This window comes from Carcharodon carcharias, chromosome 3 (genome assembly GCF_017639515.1).
Source record: "Carcharodon carcharias isolate sCarCar2 chromosome 3, sCarCar2.pri, whole genome shotgun sequence".
Lineage (NCBI taxonomy): Eukaryota > Metazoa > Chordata > Chondrichthyes > Lamniformes > Lamnidae > Carcharodon > Carcharodon carcharias.
In genome coordinates this window covers 52,660,558-52,688,486 of record NC_054469.1, presented here as the reverse complement: position 1 = coordinate 52,688,486, position 27,929 = coordinate 52,660,558, and the positions used below count along the sequence as shown (strand labels likewise).

Here is a 27,929-nt window from a genome sequence, read left to right as displayed (position 1 = left end):
TAATTCAACTCATTATAAAATCTTAAAATCCTAATAAATCATAGGAACAGCAGCATCTACTGAGATTGAATCATTAATGTACAGAAATTTAATTCATAGAGATGAGAACAATATACTGTTTATAGGAAACATATGTATTTTTAGATCTGAAAATCATTAAGTTATTTAAAATTGAACAAGAACTAACTGATTCTAAATGCTAGTTTTGTCAGCATCTCCTTTCAGCAGCATACTTGGTTTTCGAGAGAAAGAACAACTTAACCTCAAAAACTCCTTGCTACTCAGTGCAGATTAGAAAGGGAGATACTGTACCTGAAAATGTGGATGCTAAAAGCCACGGGAAATGTAAGTGTTGAGATGCAGATCAAATCGTCCTCTCTTGGTATCTGAGTTCTTGTGATTTAACACTGATTTCCAAAAATCTGTTCTGAAGAGAAGGGAAAAGAAGATGCTTAATTGCTTATTCACATTGAGGTGTGCAGAACAACTTAATTATCAAACCAATGTTCATCTCCTCCTGCTAATACAATGATTATTTTGTTCAAAAGCCTTTGTCATGCTTTAATATGAATGATAAAACAGCACAAGGCATTTTTGCACAATTTGAATTGATAGTTAACTAAGTTAAGAGTGGACTTCACTAACAGTTCAATTAAAAGTTGAACTTTCCAGAGTAGAAAACAGAAACAGTGTGGAATGTCAGTTTACACATCTTTCCAGCGTTTGATAACTTATTCAGTGTCACATGTTTGATTCATGGTATGGCAAGTAGCTCACAACAGTCTCATGCAATTGTGTGAATAAAATAGGACAGCATTTACAAGGAGTCTTTGTTCTGAAAAATCAATATAAAATATAACTAAAAGTTCAACTAAGAGTGACAGCTCACATTACTCTATAAATCCAAGCTTGAACACCCCTCCCAATCATACTTCAAACTGGATGCCAACAGGTCCATTCTATGGTCGACTGATCACCTCATTTGAGTGCCATGTAAAGGCAACATGAATTTTTCTTATCCCCTTAAAAACACAGCTACATTTCTCAGTTTAATAACACACATTTCCAAGGAGAATGAATTACACAGTGCACAGATATCTTGCTCATGTATTATACCTGGTTGACTGAGGTCCATAGTCCGAGATCAATATCACAGACCAATCATTGAGATGTCCCTGCAGCACTGAATTAAAAGTTATTTGATCCCAACATGTGACTACCGGTATTTTGGATTATAAACAGTTCTCAAACTGTTTAAATATTAAGCAGGTGATAAATGACACTGTTACGTATACGTTATGTCCTCTTTAGAAATCTACAGTTTACATTTACATCCAACAGGGCCATTTAATACTCAAGCTGTCTAACAACAATTATAACCTCTACAGTTTGTAAAATGACCTGTCGAATTGCACCATTTGACCAGGTACAGAACTGCAATGGGGATAAAATCTGCATTTAAACACAAGGGGCAAAACTGCTTGTGGTAAGACAGATTAACACAAGGAAGCACTGATCAATTCTTTTTCTGCCCAATATCTTCCAGTTATAATGAAAGATTCAAACCTAAAACATAAAGTTATGTTTCCTTCACAACATCTGCATAAGGACAAACTGAGTAAGTGAGCAATTTTCCCTCATTAGACAATTCACTGCCTGACTTAAGTTGCCAAGCCAATCTAGCACAATTGCAGAGTTCCTTTTCAAAGAATTTGATTTATGAAATATTTATTCACCGACCTCTTCAAATGTTCAAGTCTATATTGTTTCCAATGTAGATCTGGCTCTCCAGTAACAGATCTTAACCAGTGCTTGACATTGAATTATTTTTACTTGCAATTATTTAGTAAATTTCTTCCACAGAAGGAAGAAAGGAATTCTTTTGGGTCATGTGCTTTGATTATCCATCAACAATTGTAAAATTCTGTCCCTCTAGGCATTGCAGCTCACTTGTAACTTCGTATATACAATTCAAAGTCATGATAGTCAATGGAAAATAACATTGCCTGGTGCATTCTATACAGCAGCCCAAGTACAGTGCTACAATAAAGTGCAATATACAAGCTGAATACTGGACAATATTTGGGCAATTCTGTTTTCTGGATGACAAAGCCAACAAAAATTCTGATTAAAGGTCACCTTGACCTGAAACATTAACTTTGTTTCTCTCCGCGGATGGTGCCTGATCTGCTGAACATTTCCAGCATTTTTTTTTGCTTTTGTTTCAGATATCCAGCATCCACAGAATTTTGCTTTTGTCTTGCTGGCAAAACTTTGCTTTTAGTTTCTATTCAATTTTAAACTTGTTTGCCAAAAGTAGCATGTAAAGCTGTCATATCAGAGGTCATAAAAAGGGGTGGATTTTGCAGTGGAAGAGCGAGGCTATCCGCACTCCCCGTCAGTTACACTGATATTGGACATCAACTTCCGGCAACATGCAGAGTAAGGACTGAAAAATCAGGGAATTCTTGTCCAAGAAGTTGCATGATAAAGGTACCTTGCCATCTGACTCACCATTCAAATCCACTGAACAGCATGAAGTATCTCATGGATAGAAAAGATCAGGGCTGTGCATTCCAGTGTAAGTAACCTTTGAAAAAGGAATCTAAAGCTGCTAACATCCTCTCTGGCACTAGTTGGCTGATGGGGCCTTCCAGTGCAAAAGCCTCTGAGCAAGCATCAAACTAACCAACGGCAGGTGCCATTATTTTACTGCCGACTAAAAATTCTGATCCAATAATGTATTTTTCAACAGGAAAGCTGGCTGGAGACTAGGCTATGAGGTGCTAACCCTTGGAATAACTCGAGTGGCTTGCTCAAATTTAATGTATTTAATTGATCCAAATATTTCGCTTTCATCACAAACATGCTTCTCTTGGTCAAAAGCTAGCTATCCATTAAATGTTGACGAACAGCTATTTGCTTGAACAAAATTATGAGGGATGTAGCCATCAACTATCTGTTTCCCAAAAGCTGAAAGTGGACCTTGACACAAAACTGAGGTCTCAGTCTGCATTAATAAACTTGACTGATGGCTGTATACGACACCTTCAAGGAGGAGACAGGGTTATCGATTGCCTGAAGGTTGACTGTTGATTGAGCTATACAATTCTAAACCAAGTAAACCAAGATCTTCCAGGATCAGAAGTCATTTACTATAGAATTATATTCAGTGATCTTCAGCCAGTTTGTAATCTACAGCCAAGAGCCACAATTTTTCTGCCAGTGAGTCCAAGGAGTTCAGTCAAATTGAAACTACTTGTAACCTTCAGCTCAAGTTTATAGTTCAAAAATGATTTTGGCTTAAACTATTGGTTGAGCTTTCATAGACTGAAAAGAACTTCAATGACTTAAAACAGCAGCTTCTAAGATGGCCAAACATTAACATAACTGTACTCTGCAAATTACAAAGCCACTGTAAAGGAGCCAGCCCGTACTAGAGCCAGAAGAACCCAGGAACAATCACCTTTGAGGAAGGCGAATGGCCCATCACCTGGGCACTCACCAAACATCCAGGCAACCTGTGTGTTCAGCTGGGAGTGGAAAAAGCCATTAGATGCAATCACTTCTTAACACTAAACATGGGCTGAAGATTACATGTAGCTTCAATTTGGCTGAACTCTTTGGACTCACTGGCAGAAAAATTATGACTCTTGACTGTAGGCTACAAACTGGCTGAAGATCACTGAATATAATTCTATACTAAATGATTTCTGACCCTAAAGGTATATTGGTTTAAAATTATATTAGTCAATCAGGAGTCAGCCTTCAGGCAATCAATGACCCTATCTCCTTCTTGAAGGTGTTGTACAATGAACTCTGGCTGAGAAGAGAATTCTACCAACCATAAATCTAATCATAAAAACAAAAAACTGCGGATGCTGGAAATCCAAAACAAAAACAGAATTACCTGGAAAAACTCAGCAGGTCTGGCAGCATTGGCGGAGAAGAAAAGAGTTGACGTTTCGAGTCTTCATGACCCTTCAACAGAAATCTAATTATGTCTAAACCATGGAATTCAATTGCCATGACCACATTTGGCTAACAGGTGAGTTGGCAAGAGGTGATCATGTGATGAGCGAACTAACCTTCTTTGTGCTTTCCTCCTGAACACAGGTGGTCATCAGTCCGTCCATCCGTCCGTCAATAAAGAACCCATCAGCAGAGGAAAAATAACCCAGGAAAATGAACATATCTACAACCTGCAGTGCTCAGGGTGTGTGTGCTGTGAGGGAATGCTAATTCAGCTAAAGTTCTTGAAATGGCAGGATCTATTGAATGTACTTGCAAGGATGTCATCTTTCTGTGAACCAGATATTTTTTGTGCAGTACGTAAGTAAATATTAGCAAGACCAGGAATCATCACAGATCCCTTTGTGTACATGAACCATTAGATAAAAAAAACTTGATGCAGTCAAACAACTGAGAAAAGAGGGGACCCATTCTACCCCTTCTTACTTGGTCATATAACATTATGTTTTGAGAAGATACAAACTGTGTCTTTATTGTTTTACAAATCAAGCTGAGTAAAGAAATTGATTAAAGAAATTGTTTAACTGTTAGCGTTCATTTGACCATCTTCTGTAGGCAGAACCACTGGTTCATTCAGAACTTGAGCCTCAGGCTGCTGTATTGGCACTTTCAGGACACTTTGAAGGAGAGATGATTCATATGGCAGCACATGAAACATTCTAATGGTTCATGTACACAAAGGGATCTGTGATGATTCCTGATCTTGCTAATATTTACTTACATACTGCACAAAAAATATCTGGTTCACAGAAAGATGACATCCACTTGCCGGATTGGCCAGTTATACTCACGCCAAGAAAATGTCCTGCGTAAAGCCCCTAAAATAATAACCTAACAATGAATTGTGAAAAAGTATACTACTCATCTGTTGCATCAAGTCACAGATCAAGAAATCAGATCAAGCACATGCACGACAAGCAACGGTGCTCAAAAACAATGGTCAATTCGGGGCTCTTCAAAACACTACAAAACTATTAAATGTCTGAATTGTACTCTGGGTGGGAGGCTTCAATGTTTATCACCAAGGGTGGCTCGGTAGTATCACTACAGACCAAGCTGGTAGAGTCCCAAAGGACATAGCTGCTAGACCGGGTATACAGCAGGTGGTAAGAGAACCTACAAGAGGGAATAACCTACCTGACCTCTTCCTCACCAACCTGCATCAGTCCATGACAGTATTGCTCAGTGTAACCACTGTATAGTTCTTGTGGAGATGAAGTTTCGTCTTTAAATTGAGGATACCCTCCATTGTTTTGTGAGGAACTGCCACCGTGCCAAATGGGATAGATTTTGAACAGATCCAGCAACTGAAAATTGGGGCATCCATGAGGCACTGTGGGCCACCAGCAGCAGCATTGTATACAGCCACAATCTGTAACCTCAAGGTCCAGCATATCGGCCATGAATTCGATTCAGTCCACATGATATCAAGAAACAGCTGAAAGCACAGGGTACTGCAAAGGCTAAGGGCCCTGACAACATTCCAGCGATGGTATTGAAGACCTGTGTTTCAGAGCGAGCTGCGCCCCTAGCCAAGCTGTTCTGGTACAACGAGAACACTGACATCTTTCCAGAAACATGGAAAATTGACTGCAAGTGTCCTGTCCACAAAAAAGCACAAATCCAACCCAGTCAATTGCTGCCCCATCAGTCTGTACACGATTACCAGCAAAATGATGGAAGGTATCATCAACTGTGCAATGTAGTGGCACTTATTCAGTAATAACCTGCTCTCTGGTGCTCAGCCTGGGTTCTGCCAGGCCACTCAGCTCCTGAGCTCATTACAACCTTGGCCCAAACATGGGCAGAAGAGCTGCACTCGAGAGGAGAGGTGAGAATGACTGCCTTTGACATCAAGGCAGCACTTGGCCAATTAGGGCATCAAGAGGCCCAAGTAAAGTCAGGTCAATGAAAATAAGGGGGAAAATTCTCCACTGGTTGGAGTCATACCTTGCACAAAGCAAGATGGTTGTGGATGCTGGAGGTCAATCATCTCAGTTCAAGAACATCACTGCACGAGTTCCTCAGGGTAGCGTCCTTGGCCCAACCATCTTTGGCTGCTTCATCAATGACCTTCCCTCCATCATAAAGTCTGATGTGGGGATGTTTGTGGAATGTTGCACAATGTTTACTGCCATTCTTGACTCCTTAGATACTGATGCAGCCCGTGTCTAAGCACAGCAAGGCCTGGACAATATCCAGGCTTGGGTTGACAAATGGCAAGTAGCATTCACACCACACAAGTGGCAGGCAATTACCATCTCCAACAACAGAGAATCCAACTATCTCCCCTTAACATTAAATGCCATTACCAACACTGAATCTCCCACTAACATCCTGGGTGTTCCCACTGACCGAAAACTGAGCTGGACCAGCCATGTAAATACTGTGGCTGCAAGAGCAAGTCAGAGGTTGGGAGTTCTGCACAGGGTAACTCACCTCCTGACTGCCAAAGAATTGTGCACCATCTACAGCCCGCAGGTCAGGGGTCCGATGGAATATTCTTCACTTGCCTGGACGAATGTAGATCCAAGAACACTCAAGAAGCTTGACACCATTCAGGACAAAGCAGCCTGCTTGACCGACACCCCATCAACATTGACTCCCTCCACCACACAGTGGTAGCAGTGTGTACCATCTACAGATGCACTACAGCAACTCACCAGGGCTCCTTTGACAGCACCTTCCAAACCTGTGACCTCTACCACCTTGAAGAACAAGGGCAGCTGATGCATGGAAACAACACTACCTACACACCATCCTGACTTGCAAATGTATTGTCACTCCTTCACTGTCACTGGGTCAAAATCCTGGGACTCCATCCCTGACAGCATCGTGTGTGTACCTACACCACAGGGACTGTACTGGTTCAAGGCAGCAGCTCATTGCCACCTTCTTAAAAGGCAATTAGGGATGGGCAATAAATGTTGGCATAGCCAGCGACGCCCACATCCCATGAACGAATAAAAAAAAACAAGGACAAAGGCAGCAAGATCACAGGAACACCAAATCAAAATTCCTCTATAAGTCAAACACCATCATAGTTTGGCTACGTATCATTGTCATATCTTCACAGTTAGAGGGTCAATTTTCTGGGACAACCTACGTAACAGCATTTAAGAAGGCCCGCCATCTTTTCTGAGAAATGAGGAACTGAAAATAAATGAGTCTCCCACATGCAAAGAACAAATTAGAATAAGTTGAGAAGAAAAGAGGCAGAAAAGAGAAGTGCAAGTAAAAAGGAGTGCAAGTAAAAGACAGCAAGAGAAGAAAAGTCAAAGTACAGCATTTCTAAAACCATGTAGTTTCAAATCACAAATAAAAGGTTTAAGCCTTTGACAGAATTAGTGTTAACTAAGCAAGGAGTTCTTTTTCCCCCAAATATCCCAAAATAGTGATCTTTATAAATTGGAGCACACTCATGAGTCAATTATAATTACAGGACAAAATTATTCCTTAATTTTGAACACAGCAATGCTCATGTCCCACTTAATTCTGCCTTCTGAACTTCTAAGCATATCAGCACTTGAGCTATTTGAATACATTACTCATTTCCTGTGCAGCACATTTAACAATGTAATCTAATCAATCTAAAAACATCTCCATTTTGAAGGCCATATGACATTTGTTATATGAGAGATGTCCTTGATGCATTCAATCATCTACCCAACAGAGAGGATTCCAATCAACAGCTTTGTCTTCATCTTACTGACTCATTGGTAATACGAGGAGAAGTTGCACTGTTTTTTGTCTGCTGCCAGCATTGAATTCTCTGCCATTTACAATGCTTTCAATTCATGCTGAGCCAAATCTAACAAGTTGGTCCTTACTGTAAAGTACTTCCGTTGGCTGGAATTTTACTGTTGACAATTTGTGAATATCAATGAGCAACATCACATGATGCCCTATAAGCAAAGAATGCTAAGTCAGCTGATGTTTCAAAGCAGCACATGGTCCATATTGAAGCCGTGTCACAGGAACAGTTTAAAAAAAAACACCAAAAGGCTTGAGTTTGTTTGGAAATGTTCAAAATTGGGACCTTTAAAAAAAAAACTGGAACAGGGTATGTTAAGGGGTGAATGAAAAAGATTTTGAAATGTTAATTAGTGGAAGACTGTTTCTAATGTCAAGAAAACAATAAAATGTAATATTTTTCTTCTGTGTAATTGTGTTTTATTTGTTATTTCTTTTAATAAATGCTTATTTACCTATAAAATCATCACAAGCAGTCGGAGACAACATTTCCTGATTTCAGAACCGCTCCTCATAATATACAAATCGCAAAAATCATTTTGTTTCAAGCTTCCCTCTGGGATTTGAACACCTCATAATTTACCATCCGTCGTACCAAAACAATGCTGAGAAAGTCCATAAAGGGAAACAGACTCAAGATTCCTACTGAAAAGCCAAAGTACAAAGTTAGATTTCTTTTCCATTTGCAGAGCCAGAAGAACACAGGATCTTAACCACAAGTAGCTCTTTGAGCATTGACTATAAGAACACAAATAAACTTTTTAAGCTATGGCAAAGAGACATTACAGGGAAAGCGCAGAGAAATGTGCTATAACTCCTATGGTGGATTTTACAGTCCATATTTCTACTGCTTTGCTTGAAAGGTCATAGATACAAAACTACATGGATGTGATTTAGATCAGACAGCAAGAGAAAATAAGGGTGTATTATTGCCGTGGCTCAGTTGTTACCACTCTTGCCTTTGAGCCACATGGTTTTGCGTTCATGTTCCACTCCCGAACTTAAGCACAAAAATCAAAGCTGGCACTCCAACTCTGCACTGTTGGAGGTGCTATCTTTCAGATGAGAAGTTAAGTCAATGCCCTGTCTGCCCATTCAACTACATGGTAAAAATTCCATGGCATTATTTGAATAAGAGCAAATGAGTCTTCCCCAGTGTCCAGGTCAAGATTTATCTCTCAACATCACACACAAAAAAGAGACGATCAAGTTATTATCACATTGCTGTTTGTGGGAATTTGCAGTGCACAATAAGATTCCTCATTTCTTACATTATAACAATGACGCCATCCATCAACACTAGAAATTACGTTTTCAACTCCTCAACCGGTCGCAAATCCACAGTGGTAGCTGATTGTCCAGGCTATTCATCAGTGGTAGAATTCATGGGTGAACCACCAATGGGAGAGCTGCAACAATCAAGCAAACAGATGAAAAACAGCCTCACATGTGGTCCCTATGGTATTCCAGCAGAGGTCCTCCAGCTGGTGGACTTTTGATCACATCAAGGTTCAATGCATTTATCTTCCAGATTTGGAAAGAAAAGCAACAATTGTAACTATTAAGAAGTGGGATGAATTATGATGCAAGAGCCAACTAAGTATTTCTCTCTTGTCCAAAGCAGGGTAAATCCCTGACACGTATTCTCCTCAATCGCCTATCACCTGTGGCTGAGGAAATCCTCCAAGAGACACTGTGCAGCATTGGACCTTCCTGAGAAACCTCTGACATAATTTTGGTGCCAGACAAATCTAAGGAATCGTCAAGAACAACATCAAAAACTCATCATTGCCTTAATCAGCCTGACCAAAGCATATGATCACCAAGCTCTGTGGATTGTGCTCCAAAGATTTGGATGTCCAAGAAATTTTATCACAATCATGTAATTGCTTCATGATGATATGATGACAACTGTCTTGAATGGGGGATGTGAAACAGTTCCCTTCAAAATCCAGACCAGTGTTAAGTAAGGCTGCATGATGTCACCCATACTTTTTATAATCAGTTGCTGTTCACCGCATCAAAGTTCAACTGCCCTTTGGTACTTGTATTAAATACATGAGAATCGACGTTATCCAGCACGTTCTGGGAATGGGAGGTGCCAGTTAATCAAATATGGTCAATGAACCGAGATGTAAGGTGAGTTCCATGTTTTAATCCAATGAGAAAGCTCCAGAATCATCACGCGTGTGTCATCAGGATCATCAGGTGTCATGAGAGGTGCAGGAGCTTCCAAATCCAAAGAGAGGTGCCGAATAAAGGTGATGCTGCAGAGCAGTGGTGGGTTGAGACCAAAGCGAGGAGAGGCTAACTATTGCCGGTGAGTTTAACATCTCCAATCAAAAAAAAGAGACCCGACACCAGAATTATGGTTAGAGAATTCCAGTAGGTACAGAACCAGATAAAATAAATTTTACTGTACCGCCTAGAAGAAAAACTTCAACCTCAGTCCCCTCCATGGAAAAACTAAACTGACCAACACAGATATAAGTGAACTACAGTTTGTGGGTGACTGCAGTGTCATTGCCCACATTGTACCAGATTTGCAACCCACTACAATCACTTCAATTCTGCATACGAGAGACCTGGCCTGTACTTGAATGTTGCCAAAACAAAACTCCTATCAACCCATACCTGGTCAGCCAAATTTTCCACCTCCCATATATGGTGAAGGAGACACTCTGGAAGATGTTGAGCACTTCCCATACCTTGACAGCTGCCTCCCTCAAAAGGCTACCACTAGCAAGGAAATCCTAACCAGGTCTACTGAGCCAGCTTAGTCTTGCACAAAATATGTCAAGGCTTCCACAATTCAACAAAGTGCACAGAGTAGCTGTCATCACCACACTCCTGCACTTCAGAGAGATCTGGACTGTGCATCAATGACAAATAACAGCACTGGAGAAATTCTACCAGCAATGCCTCTGTCATATCTTTCTGATTTAATGGGAGGACTGTCGAACAAACACTAGCATCCTCCTTCAAGCCACCTCTAAAATCATTCAGGCAAAACTCCCACAAAATCAACTGAGATGGACTGGGCAGTGAGTCTGGATGGCAGAAAAGCCTTTCCCCACCAAGTCCTGTTTTCTCAACTCAAATGGCCAGCATCCCAAAGGGAGGACAAAAAAAAATGATCAAGACACTCTGAAGCTGTCCTTAAAATTTGGCAGCATTGACTTTAATGACTAGAAGGAGCTTGCTACCAATTGTTAAAAATGGCAACTTGTCCATCACGCTGCATCATGCTTCAAGTCACACACCTCAATGATGAGGCAGAGCAGCAGCAGAGAAGGAAAGCAAACAAATCCTGCACTCTCAATCCCACTAATTCATGGGGTGTCCTGGCCCATGTTCCCAAAGGTTGGTGGGTCAAGAACCAGCTTGTTCATTCACATGAAGATCCATCACAGAAATTCATGATCCTGAGTAAAGGTCATCCTCGAATTGAGCGACAACTAATGACAACGACCTCAAAAACACTTTCTTGGCTGTCGAGAGCTTTGAGAGGTCTGGTGGTCTTTCGTACTTTATTAAGTTGCAGGAAAAGTGGGTGAAACTGAAAATAAATTAAGATTCAAAATTAGAGTAGATAGATGGGTGACTTTATTTAATTCTTCTTTCACAGGATATGGGCGTTGCTGGGTCCGCCAGCATTTATTGCCCAAATCTAATTGCCCTTGAGAAGGTGGTGGTAGTGAGCTGCTTTCTTGAACCACTGCAGTCCATGTGTTGCAGGTATACCCACAGTGCTGTTAGGGAGGGAGTTCTCGGATTTTCACCCAGTGACAGTGAAGGAATAGTTCGCCCTCGTCCTTCTCGGTGTTAAGAGGTCGTGAGTGATGGAATGAAGGACACAAGGGTGCACATCATTGAGATTAATTGCCTGTGTGGGCAATAAACATGGATAGGTTAGGTCAAGTTATCTATTTCTATGTAGTTCCATGAGGCAAAATGCCTACAAGTTGAATTTTGTTCTTGCTTACCGACTTTGGGAAACAAGAGGACATTCATTTGCCTGTCACAGCACTCGGTAAAAGAGTTGTGAACCATTCTGCTGGGAAGTCCAGCATGCTGTTGCTCAACAAGGACTACCCCTTCTGGCTGTGAACACGGTGCTAGAGATGTGGACAGTTATACAGACAATCAGGTCTTCAAGTAGAAAGCTCCAAAAGTCAGCTTTTACCAAGAACGGAAATTTAGCATGCAGAGTGTAGTTGAGAGGTTTTGGACATGAAGACATTTCCCATATGAATAATTTTTATTATAATTATTGCCACAGTGTGGATCTTCTAAGAGTATCACAAATGTTGATAACACCGTTTGATCAATTCATGTTCTCTAATATGAATCTTAACAGATTTCCCCACTTAGATTTCATCTCAACTGAGGGGTCACAAATAGTTATCCTCATCTTGACTAATTTTTACCTAACTTCTTTTGCGAATCCACTTTAGTCTGGTGTGAATTGTCATGGAAAGGGTGATGCATCAGTCTCACCAACAAAAGCACTTCGCAAACCATATCACCTTTAGTTCACCATTGCTGTAGTCAACATTTTCATGAGCAACAAGCATCTCCACTTAACAACCATATGCATACTCCTCTTTGCATTAACACAGAAACATTTTTGAACCCCTCAAGAAAGTATGAGCCTCTTCCCTTTCAGGCTTACTCTATATGAATTTGTTGTTGCAATTTTACTTAGGTGTGGCACCAGCTGCTCTGTTCACTACCTTGATATGTACATAAAAACTTTCCTCAAAGCTTTGTTGAGATAAAAATTCTCCAGTTCACTCTAATTTCATCCGACAGGTACCAGTTTACTAACACTCATAAAAGTTGTCATTTCCAAGCCCTAAATGGCACTGGATGTCACCAGATACCACAGGTTCATACTTCGTACTGAAAACAGAACTGAGGTCTTGAGTAGGTTCAATGTCTGGGCAGGGTGAACAATTTAATCTGTAACTAAGAGGTGTCAGGTCCAAAATATAACAGGGAGAGAAAACTAAACTGCAGGCAAAACCCAACTGCTGACTAAGGTTTTAGGTTTCTCTGAAATATTATCCTAAAATGAATCAAATATATCAATGTCAGTCCAATTGTGTAGAGATAATCACCTGGTTCTACTATAGATGAACAGTGACAATTATTTAGTGATCAAATGAAAGTACTACATTACATCGTTCTATCTATTGCAGGCCTGAGAAGCAACGTATTTTTGTGTTAAATATCAGAAATGTTCAAAAATTCAGCCTTCACGAGAAAAGGAATCAAGTAGTTTTCTGTAACTCCTTCAAGGGAGCAGAAACTCTGTCCCAGTTATGGACCAAATATTGGCCATGTTTCAAATTAAGTGAGAGTGGGAAAAATGAGTAACATGAGAGGTGGCATATGGATGTATTTTAAGAAGTAGGTACTTCGTAGCAAATGCCTGGATAAAAATCAACCAGCTTTTAATTTGACTTTTGGTACGTGTCAGCTTCCAAGTGTACATTGCCAACACCCAATTTCATTTGTCCAACCCTCTGTTCTGTCAGATTAGTTACTTTATATTCCACGTTGGGTGAGCCGCAGTGCCCTCCAGTTAAATGCTGGGAATAATCTTCAGCCATGGGGTGCCTTGCTTAAACCAATCTGCCTCTCCAATTGCCTACTTTCACAGTATCACAGAATCATACAGTGCAAAAGAGGCCCTACGGCCCATCGAGTCTGCACCGACATGTAAGAAACACCCGACCTACCTATCTAATCCCATTTACCAGCACTTGGCACATAGCCTTGAATATTATGATGTGCCAAGTGCTCATCCAGGTACTTTTTAAAAAGAATGTGAGGCAACCCGCCTCCACCATCCTCCCAGGCAGTGCATTCCAGACCTCACCAACCTCTGGAAAAAAAAAGTTTTTCCTCCCATCCCCCGTAAACCTCCTTCCCCCCCTTTGAAAGCCTCCTTAAGGCCATCTCTTGGACCAGGCTTTGAACTTATTATCTCTTATTTTGGCTTGGCACCCACACTTGTTTGATGATGCCTCCGAATCTCCTTGGGAGGTTTCGCTAATTATTAATTGGAAATTGCTGTTTGTGTGTGTGAGCTCATGCCCATGGATTCAGAGGTTGAGGATGGGTCACATGACCTAACGTATATGAAACAGTAATGTCATGAGTTTTGATATGTACCCAATTTATCACCCAGGCAATCCAAAGTTACTGAGTGATAAATTTTCTCATTATTTGCACTTAACCACAATTACATCAGCTGAAGTCTGAGCAAGATAATAAAACCCTCAGTGTTTCCTCTTGTTGCTAACTCACAGAATGAAACTGAGGGAAATGTTTCATTGCTTTGCATCAATATTCCTCTCCTTCCTGAAAACACTTCATTTGGATTATTGAAAGGACAAAAAACACTACAGGCCGGTAATTGTAGATAATAATTCCTGGTCAAGCAAAACGCAAACATTATTCGCCGTAATTTATAAAAGAACAAAATCTCACTCAAATTGCAGAAAGCATTCTCCAAGGTCAAAACAGAATGTTTTGCATAAATATTGTTTGCTAAACTGCTCCATAGCAACTCAGGCTACAAAAAAAAAGCTCAGTTATTGTGAACCAAATCAAACTGCTTTTGTTATTTGACACCCAGGGGAAAAAATTCCAAGGCAAGCCTCCAAGCTGCTTGGGGCAGCTCTACATAATTTATCTGATGTGCTGAGCAGTGAATGAAATTTACATTGCTTGTTTATATTCAGCATGTCAACGGTTCTCAAAAGAAATTTAAACTAAAAATTATTTTACATTGCTACGTACTTCATTATTCTTTGGGATGTGGGTTTTGCTGGCAAGGCTGACATTTATCATCCATCCCTGGCATCCCTCGAGAAGGCAGTGATGGGCGACCTTCCTGAGTTGCTGCAGTCAGTCTGATTAAGGTACTGCCACAATTCTGTTTCTATATGAAACTCTCTGACTCTGACTCGGCCACAAAGAAGAAACAGCAATGTATGTCCAAGTCACAATAGTGGATATTTTTGTGCAGCAGTTTCATGTTCAACAGAACAGAGCTGATCACTGGCTATCAATATCTCAAAAGACATCTGTCCTCAGCAAATGGTTAATAACTCCCTGGGAAAACAAGTAACCTTGGGAAAGGGATGCATCAAACTTGTGACTTGGAAATGGTGGTGTTACCATGCACCAGCTGTTGCCCTTGTCCTTCTTGTAGATGGAGTTCATGGGTTTGAGGGCCAAAGAAGCCTTGACATTTTGCAATCTGTAGATAATACACATATAATCCCTTTAGTCTGTCAACTCAATGTTAAAAACTATTAAATTTGTCAAACACAGCAGTGACTTGCCTTTGACAAGTCTGTGCCCATTCTCAATTAATTTGTATTTCAAGATGCTCGCTATGTTTTTTTTTATCCTATCATAGTCCATCTACATTAATTTCATCACAATTCCTCAAAACCAAAGCAAAATATTTGTCTTCACCATACGTTCACAAAGAAACTTATTCCTTCTTTCCTCATTTATCCACTGTCTTTCTGGAACAGATTACTCAGACCTGTGGTGAATACAAATTATCTGCAATTCCTCAAAAGGACATTCAGCAAGTTCTTAAAAAGACATTTGATGTTACAGAGAGATGGCAGGATAAGCATGACTCACAAGTTATTGCAATCTCCTGGAAGTTTGCTCAATGTATTTAAGAAGCAAGCAAAGCTTTTGCCAGTGTTCTCAGAATTAGTCTTAGGCTTTTCCACCTCTCCAGAAAGACTATCTGGGGTGGATAGAAATCAATGGTGTTCAAGACAGTACTATTTCCAACTGAGTTAGACCAATGGCCGTTTCTTATGTTCACATCAGCTTTTCATGCAGAGGGCATTTGCAAAGTTGGTTATTCACTTTAGTGCTTGTTATCAAAAAGCAGGAGATTCAGAACAGTATGGATAGTCAGTCTCTTTACTCTAGAAACCCCTGCAATTCTGCACTACACAATCACAGCTACAGTTTGTGTACATTCACAATGATGTGCATTCTGCATGGTCTGGTTCCTCCTCTCAAGTCACACGAGAATGCATGCACGTGTTGCCATCTGGTGAATCCAGCATTGAATTGATGGGTTAAGGGCTGGAAGTGACCTCAGGGATCATCATTCTGGGGGCTGCAGGCATATACTCAATTTTCACATCCATTGCAAAAAAGCCAAAAATAAATACTCTCAAGATCTTAGGTATGCTGGCTCTCTCTCTCGACAAGTACTTGACACTGAATTTGTCCTCCAGACCAATTACTATGAGGAGATAAAATACTGATGCTCTCTTTACTGTTATTCTCTTTACTGTTACTCTCAATTTTCACTGACAGCTGAAGAAATTAATAAATTAATGTAATATCATTAAGTGCAGGTCTTTCTCACACTTAGAAGTCAAAATATTCCCAACCAGTAACGAATTGGCTTCAGAGCACGTGGTAGCTTTGCCTATCAATATCATTTAATTGGAGTCTCTTCCAGTTAAATGGCAGGAAAAGAGAAAGAGTTTGAAACTGAGAATCAGGCATGTGAGAGAGCATCTCTTCACACATTTATTGGGAAAGTTGATTGGTCTGTTAAAAAAGTGATCTTTGGGTACAGTTTGCACTTTCTTCAACAGTAAAACTCTAAACTGCATTGATTTGATTAGATGTTTAATTTTTCTCCACATTACAAAAAGAAAATAATCCAACCCACTTGCTCTGAATAAAATACAATATACAACTAGCCATGTCATTGCAGACAATTTGGGTCAATAGAACTATGTAGTTTAAACAATGACCTGGCATGTATCAGTACTGCATTAAATTTATAACTTAACTAGTGCAACTACTTGATCACTGCAGTTTACAGAATTGTTGCAAATAATCGTTGAATAAAAACTGAGATGAATTTAAAAAATAAAATAAAGCTAGTCTAACATTTGGCAGAGCAAGCTGTGTATCAGAATGTCGGCAGTGAAACTGTCCCAAGCAAACACGCCTACTGGAGATGTCTCCATCTTGAATCACTCCACCACTGAGCTGGAGTTCGAGATGGAGAGACTCCGACATATAAGGGAGGTGGAGTAATTTCTGAACATTTTTATCCATAATACAGTCAACACCGCAGAGGAAAACACAGGTTCCGGAAAAGGTGGGTATGACTGATAAGGAATTGGTGAGCAAGGATTTAGGAGAGGTTAAGGAGGATCTGTAGACAATGGACTTGTCCAACAAGTACAATGTGCTTGCTACCCATGAAAGCAAGGAGAAAGGCTGCAGAGAGGGCAGCCACAATGCTGACCAAGGCACCAAAGCTCAGAGGGGGGAGGTGGGGGTGGGAAACAGCAGAATAAACATGTGACAGTAATAAAGGACTTGATAATTAGTTGGACAAGTTGCGTCCTCTGCAGCTTAGAACGAGAATCCACAAGGGTGTGTTGCCTGCCTGGTGCCAGAGTAAGGGATATCTGATCGAGGCAGGAGAGAAACTTGGAAACGGAGGGGATGAATCCAGTGTATATGGTCCATCCAGGTAGGAACAGGGAGGCTGCCCTGCTAAACGTGTGTCAACAATTAGGCTCAAAATTAAAAAGCAAGACCGTGTTGGTCATAATCTCTGGATTGTTGCCTAAGTCACATGCTAAATACATTGGAACGGACAGGTCAGCAGAATTAACGTGGCTAAACAGCTGATGTGGGCAACAGGGGCGCCTTTTCATCGGACACTGGCATCAGTTCTGGACAGCAAAGAACAGCCTACAATGTTCTTAAAATTATCTCCACACATAAGATCTAGGATTTGAGATGCACTTGCACTGATTCATTAGGTGAAAAACATGAATACAAAATTGTGGGCCTCATGTTCTGATACATTGCGGCTGTCAACTGTTTTAGCCAACATTCAATTGTACTGCCTCGGTCAGAAGGTTGAAGCCCACTTCTCCATTTAAGTCAATTGACAGACAGAAACAAAGAATTCAGTTCAGAGCTCTTTCAAGTTTGATATTCAAATTAGAGTGCAGAAAATGTTCGTGAAGAAACTGAACGAAATATATGTCTTACAGTTTTTGGCAATGTGAAATATATGCCTACTGTCCAAACTTGCATTTATGTTGCGCCTTTAATATAGTTCTAGGAAATTACGACTCGAGGAAGACTGCACGTGGGATATGCAGTCTGAAAACACAGAAGCAATGGAAAGCTTACAGGGAATAGAAAGTGATGGAGAGGTACAACTGTGTGTCAGTCTACTCTACAACAATTACTTCAATGTATACAGCTCCTTTAATGCAGTACTACATCCCAAATCATTGTTAGTGTATAGGAGCATTATAAGCCAAAATTTGACACCAAGCCGCAAAAGATGATATTACAGCAGATAGCTTGGTCTAAGAGCTAAGTTTTAAGGAGTGTCTCAGAAGGAGGAAAGTGAAGTAGAGAGGTGGAGAGGGTTAAGGAAGGAATTCCAGAGCTCAAGGCCTGAGCAACTGAAGGCAGGGCCACCAATGATACAGCAATTAAAACTGGGGATGTTTAAGAGGTCAGAATTGGATGAGCACAATTATCTCAGAGGATTGTGGGGCAGGAGGAGATCACAGAGATAGGGAAGGGCAAAGCCATGGAGGGATTTGAAAACAAGGAAGAGAATTTTTAAGTCGGCGCTTTGCTTAACTGGGAGCAAATGTAGGGAGTAAACCACGGGGTGATGAATGAACAGGACTTGCTGCAAGTCAGGGCACAAGCAGCAGAGCTTTGCATGACTTAAAGTGAAGGAATGGCAAGAAAGTTTCAAATCAGGGTGGTGTGTGGCTTAGAGATGAACTTGCAGGTGGTCGTGTTCCCATGCATCTGCTGCCCTTGTCCTTCTATGTGGTAGTGGCCACGAGTTTAGAAGGTGCTTTTGAAGGAACCTTGAGTGATCTGCCGCAGTGCATCTTGTACATGGTACACACTGCTGCCACTGTACATTGGTGGCGAAGGAAACGTTTGAGGTGGCGGGCGAGGTGCCAGTCAACTGGGCTACAATGCCTTGGATGGTGTCGAGTCTCGAGTGTTGTTGGAGCCATACTCATCCAAGCAAGTGAAGAGTATTCCATCACATTACTGACTTGTGCACGATGGACAGTGTTATGGCACAGCAGATGGTAAATGCTGAGCTGCTCAAATCCTAAACGGAAACTTCAAACAACTGCCACAATTGTTTTGCAATTCATATCTTTATTTCGAGATGCATGCCTTGAATTAAGTAGTAATAAATCCACCAGGAGTTAGGTTTTTACAAAAAAAAATTAAACGTTTATTAATAGAAGAAAAAGTTTTAAGTACATACATAGGTCTACAAATTACTACTTTGATAACGCCTAGCTCCCTTAATTAAACTGACCCCCAGTTCCACCTCCATTAAGGAAACATTAAAACAACATAGATTTCAATAGAGCCAGGCAAAGCACACAATACCCTGGACAATGATATTTAAAATGAATTCTCTAAGCTTCGGTTCCCGGAGACAGCCTCAAAGTTAACGTTTCAAATCCATATGACTCTTCGTCAGAGCATGAATAGTCAAATGGACTCGAAACATTAACTCTGTCTTTCTCTCCACAGGTGCTGTTAGACCTGCTGAGTTTTTCCAGCATTTTCTGTTTTTGTTTCAGTAACCCCAGGATGTTCAAAGTGGGGGATTCAGCAATGGTACTGTCATTGAATGTCATGGGGAAATGGTCAAATTCATTCTTGTTGGAGATGGTTATTGTCTGACACTTGTATGACACTAGTGTTTTATTTGCCACTTACCAGCCCAAGCCTGAATGTTGTCCAGGTCTTGCTGCATATGGACACAGATTGCTTCAATCTCTAAGGAGTCACAAATGTTGAATGTTGTGCAAACATCATCACTTCTAATGATGGAGGGAAAGTCATTTATGAAGCAGCTGAAGATGATTGGACCTGGGACACCCTGAGGAACTCCTGCAGTGATGTCTTGGAACTGAATGGGCCAGAATGTTTTCAGTGCCCAGAGCTTTACAGTAGTCAGTATCTTTCACATCACATTAAGTGAATCGAACTGGCTGAAGACTGGCAGCTGGGGATTGCAGTACGAGACTGCGATGGATCATCCTCTTAGCACATCTGGCAGAATATGGTTGCAATGCTTCAGTCATGCCTTTTGTACAGATGTGGATTCCCCCATCATTGAGGATGGGGATATTTGTCGAAACTCCTCCTCCAGCTAGTTGTTTAATTGTGGAAAGTAACACTGTACTTTCAGATGATGTTGAAGGATAAACTGGGCATCCATGAAGTGTTGTGGGTCATTAGCACCTGCAGAATTGTACAATCTGTCAGCTCATAGCCTGCGATAACCATCAACATCATTAGCATTGAGCTCAGAAATAGGAGAATAGTGCATATGAATAAGTGGCTTAAGAGTTGGTGCAGGAGGGAGGGTTTTAGATTCCTGCATCACAAGGAGCGTTTCTGGGTAAGGTGGGACCTGTACAAGCAGGATGGTCTACATCTGAACCACAGCGGGACTAACATTCTTGCGGGTGGATTTGCTAGTGCTGTTGGGAGGAGTTTAAACTAATTCGGCAGGGGGAGGGGGGCACAGAATATTAGCAGAATAGGGACACATCATAATACAGTAAAACAATCAAGTCAGAGGGAGTACAGCTGCATTAAGTTTCAAGGGAGTAAGGCAAGGCTGGATGGCCTCTACTTTAATGCCAGGAGTATTACAGGTAAAACGGATGAGGTAAGGATGAGTATTGACACGTGGAATTGTGATATAGTAGCCATCACTGAGATGTGGTTGAGGGAGGGGCAGGATTAGCAGCTCAAAATTCCGGGATATAGAATCTTCAGGCGAGACAGGGGAGGGGGTAAAAGAGGAGGAGGCAGGGCATTATTAATTAAGGAATCCTTTACTGCAGTAAGGAGAGATGATATCTTGGAGGGCGAGGATTAGTAAGTTTGCAGATGACACAAAGATTGTTAACAGTGAGGTTGAGTGTTTTGGGCTACAGAAAGATAAAGACGGGATGGTCAAATGGGCAGATAAATGGCAGATGAATTTTAACCCTGAAAAGTGTGAGGTGATACATTTTGAAAGGAGTAATTTGACAAGGAAGTATTCAATGAACGGCATGACATTAGGAAGTTCTGAGGAACAAAGGGACCTTGGCATGTCTCTGAAGGCTGAGGGGCATGTTAGTGGGGTGGTGAAAAAGGCATATGGGACACTTGCCTTTATCAATCAAGGCATAGATTACAAAAGTAGGGAGGTCATGTTGGAGTTGTATAGAACCTTGGCGAGGCCGCAGCTAGAGTACTGTGTGCAGTTCTGGTTGCCACATTATAGGAAGGATGTGATTGCACTGGACGGGGTGCAAAAGAGATTCACCAGGATGTTGCCTGGGATGAAACATTTAAGTTATGAAGAGAGGTTGGACAGACTTGGGTTGTTTTCGTTGCAGCAGAGAAGACTGAGGGGCGACCTGATCGAGGTGCACAAGATTATGAGGGGGCATGGGCAGGGTGGATAGGGAGCAGCTGTTCCCCTTAGTTGAAGGGTCAGTCACAAGGGGACATAAGTTCAAGGTGAGGAGCAGGAGGTTTAGAGGGGATGTGAGGAAAAATTTTTTAACCCAGAGGGTGGTGACGGTTTGGAATGCGCTGCCTGGGAGGGTGGTGGAAGCGGGTTGCCTCACATCCTTTAAAAAGTACCTGGATGTGCACTTGACACGTCATAACATTCAAGGCTATGGGCCAAGTGCTGGTAAATGGAATTAGGTAGGCAGGTCAGGTCTTTCTCACGTGTCGGTGCAGACCCTCGATGGGCCGAAGGGCCTCTTCTGCACTCTGTGATTCTGTGAAGCCAAGGGATCAACTCTGCTCCAATGAGGAGTGTAGGTCAGCATGCCAGGAGCAGCGCCAGACATATCAAAGAAATAATGTGCCGATCGACTGAAGCTGCCACACAGGACCAAACGCACATTAAACAGCAGAATCAGCATGTCATCAACAAGAGCTATGAGGCTCCACAAGAAATTCTGCTGTCCTGCTACATCCAATCATGAATGATGATGGACAAATACACAATAAAAGAAAACTCCACGAGAGGTTTAAGGTGTGCTGAGGATGACATAACAGTGACCCAGTGCTGATTAGTTAACTATGATATTAAGTACCATACCTACACATCATAAATTTTAATGAACAGTATGAATATGCCTCAGACCAAATAGTCAATGCTGGCAAAACTCAAAAAATGCTAAAAATCAGTGTGTGTGAAATTTGGGCATCTGCAATTTCCAATGAACTAAGAAATTAGACAGATTAACATCAATGTCAATAGCAACGGAAGATGGCAATAAGCCATCAATAACCACTTGCGATACCAAACCAGTTATGCAAGCGTGAAATTCCACATTGCAGGAAAAAGAACTTAATGACCTTTATGCCAGGGAAGATAAAGATGAAATACTACATATAATGGAAATCCAAAATAGAAAATAATGCTGGAAATACTCAACAGGCTCAGCAGTGACTATCCCTAGAGAATTAAAGTCAATGTTTTGAATATTGAACACTTCCTCAGAATTGTATGGAACTGATGACAAGGTTATTATTGTTTCGATCTGTTTCCATGCTTCAGAATGTGTTCGTGTTTTAGTGTCTCAGCGTACCCTGATGAGGCTTTGCTTATTCTATGCCTGATTTGAGATAGCCGGTATCAAGTTTTTCTTGAAACTATTTATTAAGAACTATTGATCAAGAGCTCAAGCTAAGCACATGGTTTCCAGGACAGAGCGTTTTGCGTCTTGCTGTACTGGAGCCTCTTGTTATCTGACTCTTGATGCCGTGCTTACATCATCAAGAACATCATGGTCTCATTATCATAACCATTAACCCATTACTCTATTGTTATTTAACATTAGTTACTGTGGGGCTTAAGTTATCGATGCAACATTGATTTGGTCATAACATCAGGAGTGATGGCCAGCCAACTGCAAGTCTTGGCTCATCAACTGTGGCTGTGGATTAGCAAAAGATCCTTTGTGAACAAACCCACAAATGACTTGATGTGGGCAAACAGCCTATCAAATCAGTAAGCCATCTGTTGAAAGCTTCAGATGTTGCAGTGGTACAGGATCCTGGGCACCAAGTGGAGGTTCTTATTTAGAGATATCAGATTTGCTGCATTGCCAACATGGATGAAAGAGCAGATTAATCTGCTGACTATCTGAGAATCAACGTGACCATGAATAAAGTCAGAACTATATGATTTGTTTTCATTTTTCTGGAGGAACCAGCAGCCAGTACGAGAAAACAGATACATGTATCAGCGTTATTATTTCCCAAAAAGATAGAACAGGAAAATGATTTACGTATATTTTAAAAGAAAAAACTGAGTCATGTTGTCTGCTGTATGGATTTCAGTTTAACATCACAATTCCAGTGTCTATTATATTTGAAACTACATAAGATTATTTAAGACTATTTTGGCAGTCCAGCTGCAAGCATGTCATCATGTTATTGCTGTTTGCATTTTTTTGTAGTTTGTTAAGCATTTGATACTTGCTGTGGCATGCAGCTCATTACATCTGAATTCCACATGATGGGCTTCCAATCACAACCACATCATTGTGGAGAGGCAGCAAAAAACAAATTTTGCAGCTCCCCATAGACAGCCAAGCAGGAAGTAAAAAGAGTCTGCTAGCACTGTGATGGAATTATTATGGATAGCAAGTTTCAATATGTGTAATACATCACTAATCACGTGGAGAAAAGACCTCAAACATTGAAAGCTTAGTCACAAATTAAATTAAAAGCAGTTTAAAATAAAATAGAGATTTCCTTTGTAATTGCAGGGCATAATCCAGTGTTATTTTTTAAAAAACTCACATTGCAGTTGAAATTAATTTCCTTAGATACTAGTCTTAGTTACATTATAAAGTATTCTATGAATTTAATCCTTCTCAACCCACATACTGCGCCCTTCTGATAAAGCAGTTACCTTAGTTGGCACCCTTCCATCTATGTGCAATGACAGACAAGCAGAAAATCAAATCTGTTGGGATAGGGCAGCTTTTGCTCATGGCTGAAGAGAGCAATCCGATAAAGGCAAGTTCTGCTTTAAGTGCAACATATGAAGTAGTTATCAAGTGCCGTTTGGGCTGTTGATTTCAGTTTTGGCATCTGTTACCAAGGCCACTTGTTATCACCGATGCAGTTGGTACAGCTGAGTTATTTAAAAATCCCAGAGGGAAACTTTAAACAACTGTAATAACTTACAAATTTTAAGTGTTATGTTTGAGATGCGACTCTAAATTCAGCAATCAGACCATCAGTTCTCGAGGTTTTATATTAAGCTAAATGAAACATTTTATTAATTTACACAAGTACACACACACGCACACACACACACACACCACAGATACAAATTACTACTATGATAACTTTTAACAAATTCCCAAACTAATCTCCATTAAGGCAACAGCAACCCACAGACATAACCAAACACCAGACAAAGCATTTTCACCTGACAAATTCAAACTGAGGTTCTTGTCACTTTGGTTCCTGTGGATCCAGTTGGAGGCTTGCAGCTGCCTTTTGATCTCACATTGCCTCTGCTCTGCACAATCAAAAACTGCTAAAGTGAAAACCTACCACTGCCCATTGAATGCTAATTCTCATTGTATCAACAACCTCTGAACTAAACCTCTCGAACAATAAAGCCCCTTTCATAGTACCAATTTTATTAGCAATATTAACATATTGCTTGGTAGCTGCGAGAAAGGCGTCAAGTTTTCACCCCACTTCTTGAATGCTCTATTCAAAAAAATGTAAATGCACTCTACCTCTCTGTTTACATCTCAGAACTAGCATATATCAAAGCGCCTAGGCTTGCTGTCTTTAATCCAATTAAGACACAGCCACAGACTAAACCTCTATTTTAAAAGACAAATATTTTCCAACAATATTACATACATTAACAGCTTCATGACATCGCTAAAGCACTGACTGTCATGGTGGCACACATCAGCCCACAGGTGACATCGCCATTTTCCTCTGTCATTAGCTCATGTCTCCAAAATGCCAACATCAGTGTTTACAGCCTTCCCAGCTGCTTTCCCAAACATGCATCGTGTTCTCCATCATGTTAGGAATCAGAGAAAGTTTAACTAAGTTGCGTGTATTTGAGTGTGTTAAGAATAAGGTAGATCTTTAATGTTGAAGTTTGATTTGTATTCTATATGTTAAGAAAAGGAGAAGTTAAGTTGTAGTTTTACTTTAAAAGATGCCTGCATTTTAATCAAGATTTTATGACTCTTGACGAAGAAAAAACAAACGCTGTTTTTTTCAGGGTCCAGAGGGGCAGGGCGAAGCAGGGCAACACACGCAAGTGCGCGCACATGCGTACAAAAATAGAAGTTTTGAGTCAGATAGAGGCAGTTGCTTGCAGAAGCAGCCTAGAAGGGACAGATAGCCAGTCCCAAACCAAAGTTCAGCTGAAGCCACGACTCCAGAGAGACTGGGTACTGGGAGCGGGAACTGCAGAGAGAGATTTCCCCAAAGAACTTAAAGGTCCCAAGGCCATGGAGTGAGACAGAAACAGGAGGAAGTCCCAAGACCACCTTTTAGTCCAAGGAAGGACAGGAACCTGGAAAAGGTCCTGTTGAGTGAAATTAAGAGCAAGGAGCAGAGGAAGGCTTCATGCTGCAGGAAGCAGATTTAAAGCGATATAAAGGCTTGTAAGAAGTCAGAAGATCCAAAGAGACAACTGAAAGTCTGTACTCTTAGCTAGGGGCGTGTGAAGTAGTGGTGGACTGTCGACTGCTGAGTCAGTGAGAGAGAGTGCATGGAAGAAAGCTTGAATGCAAATGGTGACCCAGGGGAGAGGAACATCGCAAAGCGAGTTCAAAGCCCTGGAAGTGGGCTCTTGTGGAAGGCATCTGAGAAAAAGAGTTGGTTTGGGGGATAATTCCCAAGCAAGTTCCTGGAGAGTGGAGATTGGAAACCCTCATGTGATAGACGGAGTTCAGTGAGACTGGCTGGCTCACAGAGTGACTAGCGTCTGCGGGGAGCTTACATAGCATCTGTTTGGAGTAGGATCTGTCACTAGCTTTCAGAGTATGGTGTGCCTGACCATAGTCTATGTAAAGCAATTGGCGACGTATGTACTTATTGTGTACAGTAGAGCATAAGAGAGCTTTTCTAACTTGTGTTATCCTTACAAATTTGTATACATCTGTAAAGTTATAATTGTGGGTGAAGGAGTATTGTAATATAGTTAATCTTTTCTTGTTTAATAAATATTTTATTCTTTTATTAAAAGTTCATCAGTTGACTTCTGTTCGGTAGCCATTCTCCAGTTATCTAAACAAAAAATAAAAGTTGGGATCTATCAAGCCAGGTTCCACCCTGGGATCTGGCTTGTCCAGTAGTAACATCAACTGGGATCATAACAATCAAGATACAGATTGCCTGTCACCATGAACCCAAGGTTGCAGAATTTGCTAACTACTTCCAGTGAGATGATTTTTTTTAAACTCATCTAGATCTGCTTGCAGACATTTTGTATCCTCCTCACAACTCACTTTCCTAGTTATATTTGTATTGTCAGCAAATTTGATTAAAATATCTTCTGTCCCTTCATCCAAGTTATTAATATAGATCATAAATAGTTCAGGCCCTAGCAATGATCCCTGTGGCACTCTGTCACAATTTGCCAACCTGAAAATGACCAATTTATCTGACTCTGTTTCCTGTTAGTCAGCCAGTCCTCTATCCTTGCTAAAATATCAAACCAAACACCATGAGTTCTTATCTTGTGCAGTAGCCTTTTATATGTCACCTTACTGAATGCCTTTTGGAAATCCAATACATTGCATATACTGATTGCCCTTTATCAACCCTGCATGCTGCATCCTCCAGTGCGAAGAGTAAGACATGAATGCAATAGATTAGATTTGAAGCATATAAATTTCAATAAAGGTGTGGTGTGGATGTTCATTTATCTTGAACCCAGACTAATCTTGTGCTTTAAAAAACATCCAATATTATTGTGTATGATATAAAACTATTGAAAAATGCTTTGTAAATTAATTACAAAAGAGCAGAAATTGAGCTCATAATGCCACTAAAAGTTTTCAAAAGGGAACAATCAAATTTGGACAGTGTTTATATCCAAAAGGTATCAACAAAAAAATTAACATGAATTTTCTTTCCAATAGGTTTGTGAGCTTTGGGGTCATAAAAACTAATAGTTAACTTTATCATTATGGGAAGCATAATGATATGAGATAATGGGGCCAGGAGAGTGTGGTGCTTACCCTAAAACAGAAACTATTGGAGTAGTGAGATTTTTTTCCTAGTTAGTTTATTGTACATTGACTGATTTATTTTACTTCAGCTCCTGAATACAAGGAGCTCTTATTTGATGCTTTATCTATGCAGTGGTTGCAACTGGTAACAAGTTAATTCATAGCTCTTCAGTGTGATAGTTTTCAACTGTTCCTTATTCTTAACTGTTTCTTTGATTCTATGTTTCTTTCCTGTGAATTTAAGCTATAAATTAACGCTAAACAAACTTGAGGGTTCGTTTTGCGGACTGATACACCTATGGAATCTGAAAAGCCAGCACTTGTTGACATCAGCTTCAATTGGCATTTCATCATAAAACTTTCATTCAGAAGTTAGTGTCACGAAACTACCATATTCTTCTCAATATTATTGTGGAGTATTGACAAGTAAACTTATGTTTGCACATGTGTGGACGGTTCTTTGCGGCTGGTTTAATTAAATTAAAGACAGACTGCAGAGCTGAAATTATCAAAAGGGTTAGGTGTAAAAAGAACATGTGAAATGCTAAATGAGTGAACTAGGGTAAAGTCTGAAGATAGGGTGTGAGCGAAATTTGCATTTTAAGATCAGTGGAGAGATGTTTAGTTTTCAAAGGGATGGTAGGATGCTTACAACCAATAAGATAAATAAGGCAGGTGGTTATGTTGATTTTTCCCACAAGTCCTGGCCATAATGACAACATAAGATTTTTTAATGGGAAAAATAAATTCCAAAGACATGTGGGGACAAAGGAATTTACAGATTAAAGAGGA

At 40.5% G+C, this 27,929-nt stretch overlaps 1 protein-coding gene across 7 annotated transcripts in view; it reads right to left on the bottom strand.

Moving 5' to 3' along the window:
• mpp7a (membrane palmitoylated protein 7a) overlaps positions 1-27,929 on the bottom strand; it is a 519,275-nt gene that overhangs the window by 420,343 nt on the left and 71,003 nt on the right. For 5 of the 7 annotated variants that reach the window (XM_041184801.1, XM_041184806.1, XM_041184807.1 and 2 more), the window contains exon 2: positions 313-427. The gene's annotated coding sequence lies outside the window, so the exon portion shown is untranslated. The remainder of the gene's footprint in view (positions 1-312; positions 428-27,929) is intronic. The other 2 variants (XM_041184802.1, XM_041184804.1) reach the window with 1 other exon arrangement.